Below are 6,837 nucleotides of genomic sequence, written 5' to 3'. Positions count from 1 at the left end.
AAATATGCAGCTAGCCACTTCAAAGAAGCCTACATTAGAGGGAGTGGAATACATAGCAAAGGTGGGGACAAAAGAATCACAAAATAAGATGAAGTCAATAAAATATATCGCTAATCATATACCAAAAAGTGTATTCTGCATCTAAACATTTCTGGCTACCTCCACTGCTTCTACCCACTCTATCCCTCTTCCCCGTCCTGCCCCTGCCCCTGGGCTCTCTTCCCTCACACAGTTAGTGGGACTCTGAATACCCAAGTCAGATCAGGTCCCTCCCCTGCTCAGAAACTTCCCTCGGCCCCATTTCACTCCGAGTAAAAGCTAGACTCACCACTGCCGCCCTTACGACTGGGCACCATTGGCTTCCTTCACACTGTCTGACCTAATCTATCCACCCCACCTTCCTTGCTTGCTCCTCTCTAGCCCCGCCTATCTCCTTGTTGGTCCTCTAAAATACCAAACAGAGGGCGTCTGGGTGGCTCAGTGGTTTAAGCCACTGCCTTCGGCTCAGGTCATGATCCCAGGGTCCTGGGATTGAGCCCCGCATCGGGCTCTCTGCTCAGCAGGGAGCCTGCTTCCTCCTTTCTCTCTCTGCCTGCCTCTCTGCCTACTTGTGATCTCTCTCTGTCAAATAAATAAATAAATTCTTTAAAATACCAAACATGTTCTCACCTTGGGACCTTTGCACTAACTGTTCTGTCTGCCTGGAGAACTCTTTCCCTTTGGCTTACTCCCTCATTCCCAACGGAGAGGGGATAAATAAAGTAGGTATAGTCACACAGGGGGATCCACAGTGAGAATGACCTCAGTTGGCGAAAACTCACCCTGCTGTACACTTATAGATTGTACTGTTTCGCACGTGTGTCTACTTACATAGACGGTTTAAAAAAAAAAAAAAATGAAATGAACCTCCTTCTTCCCACCGCCCAGCTTAGGAAGCAGGCCATTTTCAGCTCTCAGGCCTTTCTCTCCCACTACCAGAACTCTTAAATCCACACACCTGCCCGCCGTCTCAGTTCCACCCCCGACCCCCTAGCACCACCCTCCGCTTTGCTAAGCCCATCTCCCTGCGCAGTTTCAAGGCAGGCCCCGCAGAGAACTCTGGGGAGTCAGGGCTGGCCAGCACGTAGCTGGAGGTGCGAACTGGAGGGATGCAGCTTCTGGAGGGAGCCAGGGACCAGGAGGTAAGGTTTCTGCGAAGCCATCGTCCTAACTCCTTGGCTGGGGCCGGGACGGGGGTGGGTGGGTTTGGAGGGCGCCCCCTAGTGTTCAGAGCCCTGTGTCCGGAAGAGGGGACTCAGAGCTGTGCCTTTACTGTAAAGTAGCCATTGGAAATGCAACCAACTTCTTTGTACGCGTTCTCTCTCTCTCTCTCTCTTTTTCTGTCTCCCTCCCTCCCAATCTCGCTCTCGTCGAAAAGGAAAAAAACTCAGTTATTTACATAAAACTTTATTACATCAGACTGTAACCAAAGGACCCAAGTTCAAACTTTGAATCTTGCCATAAATTTTGAATAATTAATAGTGCTTTTTTCTCTTTTTTGTACTGTAATGTTTATTTTTAAATGCTTTTTCTACTGGCATGATTTTATATATATGAGGTTCAAGAAAAGAAAATGTTCACTCTGCATTTTTTTTGTGGCCATTAATATTGTTTGTTTCATGTTCCAATTATTACTGGAAATAATTTTGTCATATAGGGCACGAGGGCACTTGGCAGGCCTCTGTGATATCCTGTTGGATATCACGCAGGGTGTGGTGTGATTTAGGAAGGGGGGAGGAGGAGCGGGTTCCAGGGGAAACAAGGGAAGGCTGTAGGCCAGGCTGGGGCCCAGGTGGCACAGGCACTGGGGTCCCCGCCCGCTGAGAGTCTCATCAACAGCGGGAACCACAGAACACAGTGTCTGGTTGGCTTCGGGGAGAGAAAGGGGAGGGGCCAAGGAGTGCAGGCTGATCTGCGCAGGCCTCGTGCCTGGACCAGATGACTCAGTCTAGGGGGCTGTGATTAAAGAAGGGAGAGTAGGTCAGACCACCCCCGTCCCCCATCTCCCGTCACTGAGAGCTTCCTGAGAACCCTCCTAACTCACTGGGTCCTCAGAGCACCCACCTTACTGATGGGAAACTGAGGCCCAGAGAGAGGAAGGCCCCAAGCTGGAGAGAGTGGGGACAGGAGCCCAGGTCTCCTACCTAACCCCATGGTTGGAAATCTTATTAAGTTCAGGGTTTAAATCACCTCTGATTATTGCTTTCTCTTCCATTAGGAAAAAAAAGAGTATAGAAACATAAAAACCAAACACACTTGACTACAAAACCCAGGGGCATTTTGGAGTAGAAGTGCCCCAAATCCTGCTTCTGATGGTCATTAACATGACTCTGAGGTTGTCAAAACTCATAGAACTGTACACACACGCACACACACACACTCACTTGATTTTCACTGTGTGTAAATAAGAATATAAAAACAAACAAACAAACAAAAAAACAAGAACAGGAGTGTGACTCTTGACCTTGGGGTCCTGTGTTCGGACCCCACCTTGGGGAGTAGAACTCGTTCAAACAACAACAACAATTAAGAACAAGTACAATGAATGTAGCCAATCCATAAGGATTGGCTGTAAGAAATGTATTGGAGTGCCTGGTTGGCTCAGCTGGAAGAGCAAGCTACTCTTGATCATGGGGTCCAGTATTTGAGCCCCACTTTAGGGGCAGAGATTACTAAAAACAAATAAATAAACTTTTAAAAACATGTTAATTTTGTTAGATGTGATTAGGTGTTGTAGCTATGTAAGGAAATATACCCCTCCCCTTTTTCGATGCTCATTGTATCATTTAAATGAATGTGATGTCTGGGTTTTTTTGATTTTTGTTTTGTTTTGTTTTTTAAGTATTGGAAATAATGGGGAGGGGAAAGAAGATGAAATGGCAGAATGTTGATGGTTCTTGAAGCTGGGTGATGGGCCTGTGTGGGTTTACTGTCTCTCTGTTTTTGTTTTGTTTTGTTTTGTTTTATCTGCAGATGTTCATGATCTCAGTTACAATTTTGAAAAATAAAGAAGAGTTTCAGGGCACCTGGCTGGCTCAGTTTGTGGAGAGAGAAGCTCTCGATCTTGGGGTTGTGAATTCCAGCCCCACCTTGAGTGTAGAGATTACTTAAAAATAAAATCTTAAATATAATAATAGTTAACATTTCTTTCTTTCTTTCTTTCTTTTAAATATTTTATTTATTTATTTGACAGAGAGAGAGATCACAAGTAGGCAGAGAGGCAGGCAGAGAGAGAGGAAGGGAAACAGGCTCCCCCCTGAGCAGAGAGCCAGATGCGGGGCTCCATCCCAGGACTCTGAGATCATGACCTGAGCCAAAGGCAGAGGCTTTAACCCACTGAGCCACCCAGGCGCCCCAATAGTTAACATTTCTTTAAAAAAAAAAAAAAAAAGTTTGCTGTCCCTTAAGCAGAGTTTGGAAAATATAGAAAACTAAAAAGACAAAGATCCATTGCCTGCAAACCCCATGACACTATTGTAGTTAACAGGTTAATGTATTTTCATTGAGTCTTTTCTATTTTATTCAGGCTATAAGAAAATGTGTGTGTGTCTGTGTCTGTGTTTTACATAACTCTGTGAGCGAATTGTTTATACAGTCCTACTTTTTCCCTTCTTAAAACGTAAGCTGTTCCCCTGTTAAAACATCTTTGTATAAACACAATTTCTAATGTTTGCACAATGTTTACTCAACGAGGCAGCGTTGCCAGATATTGAAGCTGTTTCCAATTTCCTCCCATTATAAATAATGCCGCGATCCACATCCTTGTACGTCCCAGAAGTGGGATTCCTGGGCCAAAGGGTGCGGACTCTGGCAGCTCCGTCTGAATCTCGGTAGAGTTTCTGCCTGACCCGAAGCTGAAATGACCTCATTCGGTTACACTGACATCTCACTGCTATTTGTTATTTCCTAAAGGTTTGATTCATGACTCAGGTTCATGAAAGGATGTCTTTTTTTCCACTTGCAGGAAACAGAAATCCATTCACACTAGTTTATGTCAAAAGGGGGTTGTATCAGTCAGCAAGGAAAGCGGAACAGTCAGCCTGGACTGTCTCGCTGTGTCGGTGGCTGAGATACTAAAGTACTTGCTTTGGTTGGTAAATTACGCTGCCTTGAGGGCCACAAATGTCCCTCACCATGACCACTCCAGCTGCCCTGGTCCCTTCCCCAGAGCGTCCCAGACCTCTCCACAATGCAGCAAGAGAAGTGTCACGGTCTTGCACAGCAGTGAACCATACTGACTGCTCAGTGCCCAAAACACTGGTTGTTAAATTTTTTTTTAAGATTTTATTTATTTATTTGAGAGAGAGATCACAAGTAGGCAGAGAGGCAGGGGGAAGAAGGCTCCCCGCTGAGCAGAGAGCCTGATGCGGGGCTCGATTCCAAGACCCTGAGATCATGACCTGAGCTGAAGGCAGAGGCTTAACCCACTGAGCCACCCAGGCTCCCCACTGGTTGTTAAATATTTTGATTAGTCTCATGCAAATAACAGAAAAGCTGACTCAAATGGCTACAAAGAGAACTTTTAACTGGAAAATCCACCCCTTGGTTGGCTACATCTAAAGCTGAGACAATAATTCAGCATTGTCACCCACGACCCCATTTTGTTTTCCTCCTTCTGCTCCCATCTTTCTCTGTGGCAGCTCCCAAAATGGCTGCCAGCAGCCCTCTGGCCACTAGACACCACCTTCCTATTCCGAAGGTAAAAGGCAGCACCTCAGACTCAGCTTCACCTGCCAAAGTGATGAGGCTGACTCTGACTGGCTGGCCGAGGTCACATGACCCTGCAGCTCTAGTCACATGCCCATCTCACAGCCAATCACTGTGGCCTGGGAGAGTGGGGAGCAGAATGCCCGGATTGGCTGAGCCAAGTCATATGTTCCTCTTTGGCAAGATGAGTGGTTAATCCCAGCTGCTGAAGCTGGGGGTGGGCGGGTTCAAATTCCCCTTTTTAGCTAATTTCTGCTGTCTTCTGTGCTCTGTTTCCTATCTGTGAGACGGAGATAATAATGACGCTCTCTTCCTGGGGTTGCTGTGCAGATTAAATAAGGTGGTTAATGCCAAGCACTTAAAATGTTATTAGCTATTGCTATCATTGATATGATCATGTTCAGCTCTGGAGGCTGCAGTTCTCCACAAGCTACTTATTTTCTGCACTCCACCCTCTTTCTAGTTAACTACTGCTGGGTAACAAATCACTCCCAAAACATGATGGCTTAAACCAAGAGTCAGCCTGTACTCTCTCACCTTGTCTGTGGTCAGATTTGGGGGAAGGATCCAGAAGGGCAGTTCTGGCTGGGGAACCTCATATGGTTGCAATCAGTGGGTGGCCGAAGCCGGGACAGAGAAGCAGCTGGGGGCCGGGGTGGGGGGCGGCTCTCTCTCCTCACGTGGTCTCTCCACGTAGATTAGTTTGGGCTTCCTCACAGGGTGGTGGTCCTGGGGCATTTAGAATTCTGACCCTGCTGCTCAGCCTCCAACGGTGAGTGTTTCGCAAAAGAGTCGTTAAGAGAGAGCATACAATCCTTACTTCTCAAAGAGAGGAGCATTAAGGTTCTCGGGAAACATGCATGATAGGAAACCTTGTTACAGCCAAATTTGGGAAATTACAGTATGGCTCATCTTGGTACTAACTTAAAACCCACCTCTGTCCCAAAAGTATCCAGTGCTATCCCCTGGGATCATGGCGTCCAAGTCCCAATTCCAGATGGAAATCGTTTATTGAGAAGTGTCAGTGCCTGGGGATCAAAACGTGAGTTTCCTTTTGTTTTCCAACTACTGGCCCCACCTAATATCCACGTTAATTTCTCTCTTTCTTTCTTTCTTTTCTTTCTTTCTTCTTTTTCCTTTCCTCTCCTCTCCTCCCCTCCCCTCCCCTCTCCTGTCCTTTCCTTCTCCCCTGCTGGATAAAGGCTGTGGGGGAAACTTAATGACAATTTCACCAGATTCTCTACTGCTTTTCTCATTGTCATGTATTTTGTTTTTATTGAAGTTTTTCTTGAGTTTGGTTGGCACACAGTGTTCCATTAGCTTCAGGTGTTTACACTATAGTGATTCCGCCTCTTTAAAGATTACCCTATGCTCGCCACAGGTGTAGCTACCGTCTGTCACCCTACATCGTTATTACAATATCATTGGCTACATTCTCTATGCTGTATCTTTTATCCCCGGGACTTACTCAACCGGTAACTGGAAGTCTGTACCTCCCACGCCCCTTCACCTATTTGCCCAGCCCCCCCAGCCCCTCCCCTCTGGCAACCCTCCCCTTGTTCTTTGTATTTCTAGGTGGGATTCTGCTTTTTATTTGTTCACTCGTTTTGGCTTTTTAGAATCTGCATGTGAGTGAAATCCTATGGTATTTGTCTTGATCAGTCTGGTGTATTTCATTTTCATTCATTTTAAAACCGAGCCTTGGGTACCGCGAGTTTGTGTGGAATGATTTGCTCATGGTTTTGGCTGTGATAATGATATTGTCATTCGGGGAATGAATATCCTTATTCTTAGAAAATACATAAAGTCCTTAGGAGCCAAGACTCAGGATGGTTCAGCAAAGGTCATGTGTGTGTGAGCATGTGTGGGTACTAAGAGAGAGAGGAAGCAAACTATAGAATGTTAGCCACTGCTGATTCTACGGAGAGGATATGTGTGAGTGTTTGTGCACCATTCTCTCAACTTTTCCATAGATTTAAAAAATTTTTTTAAAGATTTTTTATTTTAGAGAGAGAGGGAGGGCAGAGGCAGAAGGAAAGAGAGAGAATCTCCAGCAGACTCCCAAACCGAGCATGGAGCCTGAAGTGGGGC

The 6,837-nt window shown here is 46.0% G+C and overlaps 1 long non-coding RNA gene across 2 annotated transcripts; it reads left to right on the top strand.

Annotated features, from left to right (window-relative positions):
- Positions 1 to 702: 702 nt before the first annotated feature.
- LOC116580279 lies at positions 703 to 5,782 on the top strand. 2 transcript variants are annotated; one of them, XR_004281581.1, is made up of 3 exons: positions 703 to 761; positions 1,073 to 1,181; positions 5,696 to 5,782. It is a non-coding gene; the product is annotated as an uncharacterized LOC116580279 (long non-coding RNA). The 2 variants fall into 2 exon arrangements; XR_004281583.1 differs by lacking the exon at positions 5,696 to 5,782 and adding an exon at positions 3,013 to 3,089.
- The last annotated feature ends 1,055 nt before the right edge of the window (positions 5,783 to 6,837 follow it).

This window comes from Mustela erminea, chromosome 19 (assembly GCF_009829155.1).
Source record: "Mustela erminea isolate mMusErm1 chromosome 19, mMusErm1.Pri, whole genome shotgun sequence".
In the NCBI taxonomy this organism is placed as follows: Eukaryota; Metazoa; Chordata; class Mammalia; order Carnivora; family Mustelidae; genus Mustela; species Mustela erminea.
This window is presented reverse-complemented; position numbering and strand designations above follow the sequence as displayed.